This window comes from Polypterus senegalus, chromosome 8 (genome assembly GCF_016835505.1).
Source record: "Polypterus senegalus isolate Bchr_013 chromosome 8, ASM1683550v1, whole genome shotgun sequence".
Classification (NCBI taxonomy): domain Eukaryota; kingdom Metazoa; phylum Chordata; class Cladistia; order Polypteriformes; family Polypteridae; genus Polypterus; species Polypterus senegalus.
The window spans coordinates 185790161-185802824 of record NC_053161.1 but is presented as its reverse complement, the minus strand read 5'-3'; the positions used below and the strand labels follow the sequence as shown (position 1 = coordinate 185802824).

General features: G+C 41.1%; 2 protein-coding genes across 2 annotated transcripts in view; one reads left to right on the top strand and one right to left on the bottom strand.

The window, feature by feature from the left end:
- LOC120533516 (gastrula zinc finger protein XlCGF57.1-like) overlaps positions 1–12664 on the bottom strand; it is a 695777-nt gene that overhangs the window by 352713 nt on the left and 330400 nt on the right. The window lies entirely within an intron of this gene.
- Positions 3176–12664, top strand: part of LOC120533533 (zinc finger protein 239-like) — a 69189-nt gene continuing 59700 nt past the window's right edge. Inside the window, exon 1 of the mRNA XM_039760468.1 lies at positions 3176–3287. The gene's annotated coding sequence lies outside the window, so the exon portion shown is untranslated. The remainder of the gene's footprint in view (positions 3288–12664) is intronic.

The following is a 12664-nucleotide window of genomic DNA, read 5'->3' as shown; positions in this document are numbered from 1 at the left end:
GATTTTACATATAACTTGATAAATGTTTTCTATGTCTTTATTTATAATTTAGGCAAACCAATGTAATTTAGTGGTACCTTGGTGAGAGGCATTCTTGTTTATCCCCCCCATGTTTACGACTTTTCTTTGTAATTTTACGACATGATTTGGGGGATGTGTCTTAAACCAGTTTGATGAGCATTTCTTTGCTAAAGTCTTTTCCCCCATCCCCCACACAAAGCCAGGTTAGTGTTATAGATGGTCTATAGGGGTAGGATGGGGGGCAGGAGATAAGATGTTCTATTTCACCCATTGGTCTGAGGTATGGCTGTTTGGAATTGGCTTGTCTCAGAGGCCTTCAAGTACCATGATATCCTATTCGCTGTAGGGAGTTGGACAGAAAGCCTATAAATTTGCTTGCTCAACCACATTCACTCTGATTGACCCACATATGATGAAGAAGCATCTCTCTCTCTTACCAACATATGATGGAAGAAGCATCTCTCTTGCTAACCTGTGATGATGAAGACAACACATTGAAGAGCACACCTCAGCAGCCATATTGAACAGACATGTGGCTGAAAGCTGAGCACCAACGATGCCTTAACTAGAGACATTTTAAGTAACTGCAAGTCTGTGTGCCACCTGAATTACACATCACCATTTTATCAGGTTGTATGGTTGCCAATATTCAAATGTACTTTGCATTTTGTTATTATTTATGAATATTATCAGTAATACAGTAATCCCTCCTCGATCGTGGGGGTGCGTTCCAGACCCCCCCGCGATAGGTGAAAATCCGCGAAGTAGAAACCATATGTTTGTGTGGTTATTTTTATATATTTTAAGCCCTTATAAACTCTCCCACCTTGTTAACATTATTAGAGCCCTCTAGACATGAAATAACACCCTTTAGTCAAACGTTTAAACTGTGCTCCATGACAAGACAGAAATGACAGTTCTTTCTCACAATTAAAAGAAAGCAAACATATCTTATCTTCAAAGGAGCGCCGTCATAAAGCAGCGCCTCAGGAGCAGAGAATGTCAGAGAGAGCGCTCGCAAAGAAAAGCAAACAATCAAAAAATCAATACATGCTTTTAAGTATACAGAAGCACTGCGATAAAGCGGCATTTTGTAGAGGAGCGTCCGTGTCCTCTGTGCAAACAGCCCCTCTGCTCACACCCCCTCCGTCAGGCAGAGAGAGCGAGAAAGATAGAGAGAAGCAAACAAGCACAGCGCGGGAAGCATATCTTATAGCATTGAGGAGTTTTAGTTAATATGCAATACATGCTCTGATTGGGTAGCTTCTAAGCCATCCGACAATAGCGTCCCTTGTATGAAATCAACTGGCAATCAAACTGAGGAAGCATGTAACCTAAATTAAAAGACCCATTGTCCACAGAAAGCGGCGAACCAGCGAAAAATCTGTGATATATGTTTAGATGTGCTTACATTTAAAATCCGCGATAGAGTGAAACCGCGAAAGTCAAAGCGCGATATAGCGAGGGATTACTGTACATTATTTTATGTGTAACTTAACTCCTGCTTGTCTTTTTACTACATCTAATTGCCTGAGGTTATAGATATAGAAGGGAAGGTGGGGATACGTTATATATACAGTGGTAAGTCTGTGAGATTAGGCATTCTAAGGCTACATATTAATAATACAATAGGGGACAGTAGAGCAATATATATTACTCTACCAAGATAAAACAATTATGATATAAATGAAGATTGAATTGATGCAGGTGGCCCAAAAAGGGAATTTCTACAGTTGTTGATGCGTCACATAAAAGGACACAGTTTACTTGAAGGGAAAGAAAATGAGACATTTTTGTGATGTGACAGTACAGGCAAGTACAATTTATTTACTGGGTAACCCTTACTAATGAAACATGATACTCCAAATAGAAACTGCTGTACTCAGTTTGAGGATTTGTCAATAGTAGTTTTAAAAATGTAATTAATCATTTGTCATATGATTGTGGCTCTTCAGCTACTGTTTAAAATTTATTCAGTGAGTTCTACAATCTATGTTTGAAACTTTTGTAAAACACGGGTTTGCTTCAAATGTACGTCTAATTTAATAGAGATTCTCTGTACACCTACGTCCATACATTACTTATAATAACCTTTTACTGAGGAAAAAGTGTAACATACTGACTTACTCACTGTCTCTTCACTTGATTCCCAAACTACTCTGAATTGGCCCTTTTCAATCCAGAGAAGCAGTAGGCATCGTAGTAAAGTGTTAGACTTTCATTTAATACCCGTAACTCCTACTCAAAGGGCAATGATGGAGATGTAAACTGGTATGATGACCAGATAGAAGCTTTTCACAAAGATCTGACTTCCTTTTTACAACACCATCGTTTGTAAGAATGATTTCAGAATCATGCAGTCACCTCACCTTACATATGAACCAGAGCCCAGGATGTCTAAACGTTTCCACCTGGTCATGCAGAGAGCAAACCACTAATTTCTGGGAAATGAACCACCGCCTCAGATTAGAAGGTTCTGTTTCTTAATTCTTATTATGTATGTTATGCCAAAAAAGAGAAGGGCACATTCTGAGAAACAGAGTTTCAAAAGGACCAGGATATAAAATTAAAATAATCTAAATCTTAAACGAGTTGAGGTTAAAGCCAGGAAAGCAACTAATCAAATTACTAAAGCCCAATACACAATCCAGAAGCCTAGTCAGTAAATCAGCAAAGGTTCAGAGTCTTATATAACAAAAAAAATATAAAAAAAAAATACATGCATACATTTTCATTTAGCTATGCAGAAACTTGTAAACTCACGGATTATGGCAAGTATATATGGATTATGTATAAATGTATTTTCTCGAATTATTTAGTTTTGCAAATGCCGTTTGCTACAGTAGTTAAAATTTTATCTGACCATTTTTATTTTTAACATTTGCGATATTTTCATCTAACGGCTAAACGACCGTCGCCAGTTCAGTATTAACAGCCATCGGCGCCCATCCTAAGTATTCGTAATCAAAAGGTTGTGAACATGCATAGTAATCCTAGACTGACCTCCTCGACAGATGGCGTGATTAGATAGAACAGAGGTTGAGTTTCCCGGCGCAGAGTCGACATTTTAATTTGTCCTTCAACTGTTTACCAAACTGTCACGTGTAGCTATGGTCGCGTACGGCTGACGTCATCCAAGGCGACGGTTACTGAAGCCACGCTGTCTCCCTGCTTTGTAGCGATAACTGCACGATAGAAAGACTGTTGTAGAGTGAGACGGGATTTTCAACGAGGTTAGAAAGTTCTCCATCGCCGACAGACAGAGGGTAAGTAATCTGAGTTTGGGGGCGCACTTTACGGACGTGTGAGTTTTTAATTCGCTCCACTTGGACTACCGCTCGCGACTTGAGAGTGAGGCGCGCAGCGCGTTCGTGTTCTTCAGCCCCATAGCGAACTTTGTGAATCCTCCTGTGAACGCCATCCCCGGTGCTGTTGCCGTTCATAAGTGTTTGTGTCTCTGATTCACTTAACGAGTCGAGTCCCGTTTTTACTTTTAAGCACCCAGAATCAACTTACTTTCTACATCAAAACCCCGGAGTCTCTTTAGGATGTTCGGTGTGCGGTGGCCCTTCTTAACCTGCGCCACTGTGTTATCAGACCAGTCCGGTTTGTTGTTTATGTGAACCCCCAGGTACTCGTAGCTCTGCACATTTCTGTGTTCTCCTCCCTAATGGCGATTGGTCTTGGAGCGTCTTTGGCTGGCCTGAAGTCCATCAGCAGCTCCTCTTTACTTTAATGCCGTGCTAGACCAGTTTGAACCAGTGTCTCCTTCGTTTATAAACATTATAAATGCATTTAAGGTTACTTTTTGTCCAGTTATTATTCTAATATGGAGAGGATCATTAAATACACTCGCACCATATATATTCCATATTATTAATTTATCTCGTACCTTTGCACTATCCCTGTCTATTTTTAACATGCAGTGGTTAAGCCCATACTGAAAAACCAAACCTTAATAAGGATGACTTCAATAATTGTAGACCAATTTCTCGAATACCTTTCCAATCTAAAATACTTGAGAAAGTTGTTTTGCAGCAGCTTCAGATCTTTTTGGATTGTAATGGTGGTCAAGAAGTTCAGTTTTTAAAACCTACAGCAGCACTGAAACAGCTTTACTCAGGGTTGTTAATGATACTTCACTTTCAGCTGACTCTGGGGTCTCGACAGTTTTAGTGCTTTTGGATTTGACTGCAGCCTTTGATACCATCAATCGCAACATATCGTTAGGGCTGGATAAGCGGCTAGGAATCCGAGGGGGTGTAGTAGCTTGGTTCAAATCTTATTTTAGGACTTTTTCAGTTGGTAACAAGTCTGTCTTTACCTCTACTGCTTGTTTGAAATATGGTGTTCCACAGGGGTCTATTCTGGGTCCTTTATTGAGTTCTTTCTATTTAATACCTCTTGTGTTCAAATCTCGCAAATATTGCATTTCATTTTTACGAAGATTTTTACTATGACTAGGGAGTCCTTAGATTTAATGCATAAATGTTATAATGATGTCAAACATTGGATGACTGTAAATTTTTTGAATCTCAATCAGAGTAAGACTTTTTGGACAAATAGCTTCTAATGGGGCTGTCAGGGATCATCTCCGCTCATTAGCTGGGTTTTGTAAAATTCTTCTTTTGACTGCTCCCCATTAGGGGGTGATGCAGCAGATCATCTTCTTCCATATCCTTCTGTCCTTGTCATCTTGTTCTGTTACACCCATCACCTGCATGACCTCTCTCACCACATCCATAAACCTTCTCTTTTCCTCTTCCCTGGCAGCTCTATCCTTAGCATCCTTCTCCAAATATACCCAGCATCTCTCCTCTGCACATGTCCACACCAACGCAATCTCGCCTCTCTGACTTTGTCTCCCAACTGTCCAAAAAATATCAGGCATGGGAGGAGTTTGGAGAGCCCATGGAGAGCGACTTTCGGACGGATTCGAGGAGATTCTGGTCCGGCGTCTCAGGAGGGGAAAGCGGTGCAGTGTCAACATTGTATATAGTGGAAATGGTGCGCTGCTGACCTCAACTCGGGACATTGTGGGTCGGTGGGGGGAGTAAACAACAACATTTATTTATATAGCACATTTTCATACAAACAGTAGCTCAAAGTGCTTTACATAATAAAGAATAGAAAAATAAAAGACAATAAGAAAACAAAATAAATCAACATTAATTAACATCGAATAAGAGTAAGGTTCAATGGCCAGGGGAGACAGAAAAAACAAGAAAACTCCAGACGGCTGGAGAAAAATAAAATCTGTAGGGATTCCAGACCATGAGACCGCCCAGTCCCCTCTGGGCATTCTACCTAACATAAATGAAACAGTCCTCTTTGGATTTAGGGTTCTCACGGAAGGGCTTGATGAAGATGGTCACGTAGAATTCTGCCTTTTAATCCATCCATCATTGTTGGAGCATCATGAAGCTTTGAGTAGGTGGAGGTGGCAGGCCACCACCACAAAGAAACCGGAAAAAGAAACAGAAAAGAGAGTAGGGGTCAGTATGGATTTTAGAGCCACCATGAATAGTTATTATGAGGAAATTGAACATATAGAGTATCAGGATTAAGTTAAATTGAAGTTATAGAAAGGCCATGTTAAAGTAATGTGTTTTCAGCAGTGTTTTAAACTGCTCGCTACTGTATCAGCCTGGCGAATTCCTATTGGCAGGCTATTCCAGATTTTAGGTGCATAGCAGCAGAAGGCCGCCTCACTTCTTCTTTTAAGTTTTGTTCTTGGAATTCTAAGGAGACACTCATTTGAGGATCTGAGGTTACGATTTGGAATATAAGGTGTCAGACATTCCGATATATAAGATTAAGCGAGATTTTTTAAGGCTTTATAAACCATAAGCAGAATTTTAAAGTCAATCCTGAATGACACAGGTAACCAGTGTAGTGACATTAAAACTGGAGATGTGTTCGGATTTTCTTTTCCTAGTTAGGATTCTAGCAGCTGCATTCTGCACTAGTTGCAAACGATTTATATCTTTTTTGGGTAGTCCTGAGAGGAGTGCGTTACAGTAATCTAGTCGACTGAAAACAAACGTGTGAAATAATTTCTCAGCATCTTTCAGTGATATAAGAGGTCTAACTTTACTTATGTTTCTTAAGTGAAAAAATGCTGTCCTAGTGATCTGATTAATATGTGATTTAAAATTCAGATTACAGTCAACAATTACCCCTAAGCTTTTTACCTCTGTCTTGACTTTTAATCCTAATGTATCCAGTTTATTTCTAATAGCCTCATTGTATCCATTATTGCTAATCACTAAGATTTCAGTTTTCTCTTTATTTAACTTGAGAAAGTTACTATTCATCCATTCTGAGATACAAGTCAGACATTGTGTTAGTGAATCAATAGAATCGGGGTCATCAGGTGCTATTGATAAGTACAGCTGTGTGTCATCAGCATAGCTGTGGTAGCTCACGTTGTGCCCTGAGATAATCTGACCTAACGGAAGCATGTAGATTGAGAATAACAGCGGACCCAGGATAGAGCCTTGTGGAACACCATATGGATATCATGTGTCTTGAGTTGTAATTCCACAACTAACAAAAATTTTCTCCTGTCAGGTAGGATTCAAACCAATTTAAGACACTGCCAGAGAGGCCCACCCATTGACTAAGGCGATTTCTAAGTTGTGATCAATTGTGTCAAATGCAGCACTCAGATCTAAGAGGATGAGAACAGAAAAATGGCCTCTGTCTGCATTCACTCACAAATCATTTACTACTTTAACAAGTGCAGTTTCTTTACTCTGATTTGTTCTAAAATCCGACTGAAATTTATCAAGAATAGCATGTTTATTGAGGTGGTCATTTAACTGCATAATGACTGCCTTCTCTAGAACTTAAGAAAGGCAGGTTAGAGATGGGTTTAAAATTTTCAAGAGCCGAGGTGTCAAGATTGTTTCTTAAGAAGAGGTTTAACTACAGCAGTCATAATACAGTCTGGGAAGCCTCCCGTATCTAATGAAGAATTTACTATGTCAAGAATATTGTCAATTAGCACGCCTGATACTTCTTTGAAAAACATTGTTGGTATTGCTTCAAGGACGCAGGTGGAGGATGTTAATTGAGATATTTTTTGTAAATCGTGTAAATCTATCCTAGTGAAAGAGTTTAATTTGTTTATAACAGGATGCTGGGGTTTAGGAGGATCCTTAGTGTTGGGGAGATGTACTACATTATTTCTAATATCTTTAATTTTTTGATTGAAAAATACAGCGATAGCCTCACAGGTTTTACTGCAAGTACTTAGGAGGCATTCCTTTTGAGTTACCTGGGTTTGGTAGGTGATCAATTGTAGAAAATAAGACTCTGTGATTACTAGCATTGTTATTTATAATCTTGGAGAAATAGCAGCGTCTCTCAAGACAGACAGTGTTATTGTATTCTGTTATTTTCACTTTTAATTTTTCATGGTGGATAGTAAATTTAGTCTTCCTCCATTGATGCTCAGCTCTGCGGCATGTTCTCTTTAAATCAGACACTCTTTGGGTCTTCCATGGTAATCGAAGACCTCCTCAATCCCACTAACATGCCTTCCAATGAGGAAGCAGAGCCTGGGGACTCTGTGGTGGGCTCCCCCATCTCTGGGGCTTAGGTCACCAAGGTGGTCAAAAAACTCCTTGGTGGCAGGGCCCCGGGGGTGGATGAGATATGCCCGGAGTTCCTCAAGGCTCTGGATGTTGTAGGACTGTCTTGGCTGACACGTTTCTGCAACATCACATGGACATCGGGGACAGTGCCTCTGGATTGGCAGACTGGGGTGGTGGTCCCCCTCTTAAAAAAAGGGCCTGGAGGTTGTGTTCCAACTACAGAGGGATCACACTCCTCAGCCACCCTGGAAAAGTCTATTCGGGGGTCCTGGAGAGGAGGGTCCGTCGGACAGTCAAACCTTGGATTCAGGAGGAACAGTGTGGTTTTCGTCCTGGTCGTGGACCAGCTCTACACTCTTAGCAGAATACTGGAGTGTGCATGGGAGTTTGACCAACCAGTCTACATGTGTTTTGTGGACTTGGAAAAGGCATTCGACCATGTCCTTTGGGGAATCATGTGGGGAGTGCCCCAGAAGTATGGGGTACTGGACCCCCTGATAAGGTGCAGCCAGGGTGTTAAGGGGCTTAATTTCTAGGCGCAGTCAGGGTGTTGAGGGGGTCCGGTTTGGTGGACTCAGGACTGGGTCACTGCTTTTTGCAGATGATGTTGTCCTGTTTGCTTCATCAGACCGTGATCCTTAGCTCTCTCTGGATTGGTTCGCAGCTGAGTGTGAAGCGGCTGGGATGAGAATCAGCACCTCCAAATCCAAGACCATGGTCCTCAGCCTGAAAAGGGTTGAATGCCCTCTCAGGGTTGGGGTTGAGATCCTACCCCAAGTGGAGCAGTTCAAGTATCTCTGGTTCTTGCTCACGAGTGAGGGAAGAATGTAGCGTGATATCAACGGGCGGATCGGTGCGGCGTCCACAGTGATTCGGACACTGCATCGGTCTGTCGTGGTGAAAAAGGAGCTGAGCCGTAACCTATGGTCATGAGCTATTGGTAGTGACCGAAAGAACGAGATCGCAAATACAATCGGCTGAAATGAGTTTCCCCCACAGGGTGTCTGGGCTTTCCCTTAAAGATAGGGTGAGAAGCTCAGTCATCCGGGAGGGGCTCAGAGTAGAGCCGCTGCTCCTCTATTTCGAGAGGAGTTAGATGAGGTGGCTCGGGCATCTGATCAGGATGCATTCTGGTCGCCTCCCTGGAGAGGTGTTTCTGGCACGTCCAACCGGAAGAAGACCCCGGGGAGGACCCAGGACACGCTGTAGGGATTATGTCTCCTGGCTGGCCTGGGAACGCCTTGGGATTCTCCCGGAAGGGCTAGAAGAAGTGACCGGGGAGAGGAAAGTCTGGGCCTCTCTGCTCAAGCTGCTGCCCCTGCAACCCGATCTTGGATAAGTGGAAGAGGATGGATGGATGTGTTTTTCTGTTAATTGTTTATCTGCTAAGTGTTTCCGTTTAACTTAGTTGTTTTAGTATTTATGTATTGTTTGTTTGTTTTTTGTTTATTGATTTATTATTGATATTTTGTGATTTTTATTGTACAGCACATCGGTTTACACTTAGTGTTTTTTAAATTGTGATTTTTGATTTGAGCTCTTTTGTGTTACTGATGTTGAGTTGCAGAGCACACAGAGGCCTGCAGTGTTTGGGGAGGACTGGACTGGCAGGAATGAGTCAAACCTGTTGAAGATCCGCTTCAGTACATTAGCTCTGCTCTTGTTCCCTTCCTCTGTATGTTTTACTACAGCCAGTGATGATCCTCGCCCCATTCCACACTTCCTTCATGTGTTGTAACTTGTGGTCACGTTTGTCTCTGTAGTGTATGTAAAGCACTTTGAGCTACTGTTTGTATGAAAATGTGCTATATAAATAAATGTTGTTGTTGTTGTAGTGGGCTTTCTCCTCACAAAGCTGTTGTTTCACCTCGGACTGCACCACCTCGATTTCATCCTTCTCTCCAGACCTACAGGCTTTCTTCATATTCAGCAGCCTTTCAGGTTTTTTGTGATCCATCATTTGTTTTTGGGGAAACCACACACTGCCTTTGTGAGGACTGCGCTATCCACAGAAAACGTGATGTAGTTTGTGATCCAGTGGCTGAGACCCTCAGTGTCCTGGCTGTGTGAGTCAAAAAGCACATCTCACTTGGCGTTCTCAAAGACATCCTTCAGATCATCCTCCACCTTTGTTATTCATTCCTGAATGGTCCTGCTGGTGATTGGCAGCTGCTTGTAAATGAGTTTATATGTGGGTATGAGCTGTAACAAATTATGGTCTGATTGGCATAAAAGGTGGCAAAGCCAGAGTTATATGCCTCTTTAACACTGGCGCACAGCAAGTCCAGGGTCTTGTTTTCCTTTGCTGTACAGTCCACAAACTAGTTAAAAATCAGTGAGGGTGCAGGAAAGTGAAACCGGGTCAGACACCCCAGAAATTGTGATGAAAGCACGGGGATGGTCAGTAGAGTTTGCTTATTACAGAATATACTGTGTCTGTTGTGATTGCCGCATCTGCCGAAGGGTGATGCAAACTATCATCACAATGGCGTGTGAAAACTCTCGGCATATAATAAGATTTTAAGCCCCCACCCTGAGGCACTCCATTCAGGTCTGGTGCTTTAATAGTAATGTGTCAGAGTTGCACTATTTTCATTCACAACAATGGCAAGTCCACCTTCTTTCTTCCTATCACTTTTATTCCTGCTGCTGTCCTTATGCACAATTTTAAATCCATCCAGTGCACCCACAGAGTCCGGTGTTTCAGCTCTAAGTCTCGTCTAACTGATGCACATGAGACTGCTGAGTTTATATTCCCTTGCGCACCTGACCAGCGTTTGATTTTACATTGCCCATGATGACCGAAGGCAGCTACGGTCTGTGCCGCCTTCTCTTGTTCTGGAGTCGGACACTTGCTGTCTTTTCCTCAGCGTGCACTCTGTAGCTCTGCTGGGAGCCCAGCGATTAGATCAGGCACTCTGTGAGACCAGGAGTAGGTCTGGCAGTTGCTGCCACAGGTATGCAAGTCAAACCTTCCTCACCACCGGCTATCAAGTTCTCCAGAAAAAAAAATATATATCAGCACCCGTGTTTGGTTTTCTTTGTTGTTGTTTAACATGGCCTATCGTGGCAGCACTTGTTGCTTTTAAAATCCATGCATTATTTAAATGGACAATTTATATAAAAAGTGTTTTTTTCTTTTAATTGTTATGAAATATGACAAACTCCAATGTTTAATTGCTAGAGCTAAACCACTAATGCCTGTTAGTGAGCATTAGAGAAGTTAATAGAGATTTGTGGTTCGTGTTACCGCCTTACAGTTCTGTCAGAATGAATTTGAATCTCAGCCTGTTTTTAAGTCTCTATACAGTTTCCATGATTAGAAATTTTGAAATGATTGACATTTGTTGCCTGGCACTTCTCTATTGGCACAGCATTCCAGGTTTTGTTGCAGGAGTACAGAAAGCTGCCGGTTTTTATGGTTGATCTTGGAATAAAAAGCAAGGCAACGTTTGAGAAAAGAAATGTTGGGATCAGACATTCCAAAATACAGACATGTTATAAAATACTCAAAGCCTTCTAATTATTTAATAGAACCTTGAAATCAATTCTATGTGAGACAGGCAGCCAGTGCAATGAGACCGAGAGTTTTGTGAAGTTTGGGTGGGGTTGGAAACAAAGGCCAATACCTCGTGATCACTTGGCAAAGGCACAGCAGATCAGAGCAGACATTGAGATGGAGGATTCTAGAAGTGCCACGCAGAAGGGTCACCCACTACATCAATATGGCACACATCTCTCCTATTTTCTTTAACTGCTGCCCCATAACACGGCCAGACTCTTCTATTTCACTGTAAGTGTGAAAAACAAACACAGTAGATATTCATTCGCGGAGTTCAAACTTTAATAAAGTGTACCCTTCTTGTTCTGCCTTCTTCCTTGGTACACCTGCAGATCAATTATTACCAAGGTAAACCATCACAGTAGATACAGTTCTGCTTAAAGTCCAACTAATAATAATTACTGTGGTTTTTTGTTGGATTTTGAAAGAACCACAACTTAATTGTCATTATATGTAGCATCATTTTTTTTCTTTTACATTACGCTTACAGTAGACATTGTGTCATAATCTCTGTATATCTGAACTTCTTTTTTTTTTTTAATTATTTTATTAATTTTATTGGAATCCATACAAAGCAATCAAGATTTTACAAAAAGAAAAGTTGAGTTAAGAATAGATTGATCCCCACCCCTGAGAGAGAGAGAGCAAGCTAAACGGCGTAAAATTTAAGGCTTGTAAACATACCTAAATTAATAAATTCTCTGTGCTTCGTGAACTTATTTTAAAATATTACTGATTAGATCCTGCCATGTTTTGAAAAAAGTCTGTACGGATCCTGTAACTGAGTATTTGATTTATTCCAATTTCAAATTATATAACACATCAGTTTCCCACTGACTTAAAAGAGGAGAGTTTGGGTTCTTCCAGTTTATCAGAATAAGTCTGCGTGCCAACAGTGTAGTGAATGCAATCACAATTTGTTTGTCTTTCTCCACTTTATGCCCCTCTGGAAGAACCACAAACACAGCTGTTAATGGGTTAGGAGGGATTGTGAGTCCAAGGCTGTCTGAAAGGTAATTAAAAATTTTTGTCCAGAATAATGTTAATTTGGTGCAGGCCCAGAACATGTGACCCAGTGAGGCTGGGACTTGGTTGCAACGTTCGCAGGTTGGATTATGCCCTGGAAACATTTTTTAGAGAGTTTTAGTCTAGACAGATGTGCTCGATATATAATTTTGAGTTGTATAATTGTATGCTTTGTGCATATGGAGCTCGAGTGAATTCTCTGCATTGCTACTTTCCAATCCTTTTCTGATATATTAATTAGGAGATCTTTTTCCCTGTGTCCTCTTCGATCTTTGAAAGGGAGGGATTGTAAAATGATTTTATATATTGTAGATATGGAGTCTAAGTCCTTAAGATTGAACAATATTTTTCCCAGCATGGATGAGGGTGCAAGATGAGGAAAATCTGGAAGGTTCTGTTTAACAAAGTTCCTGATTTGAAGATAGTGAAAGAAATGTGTATCTGTATTGTTAAA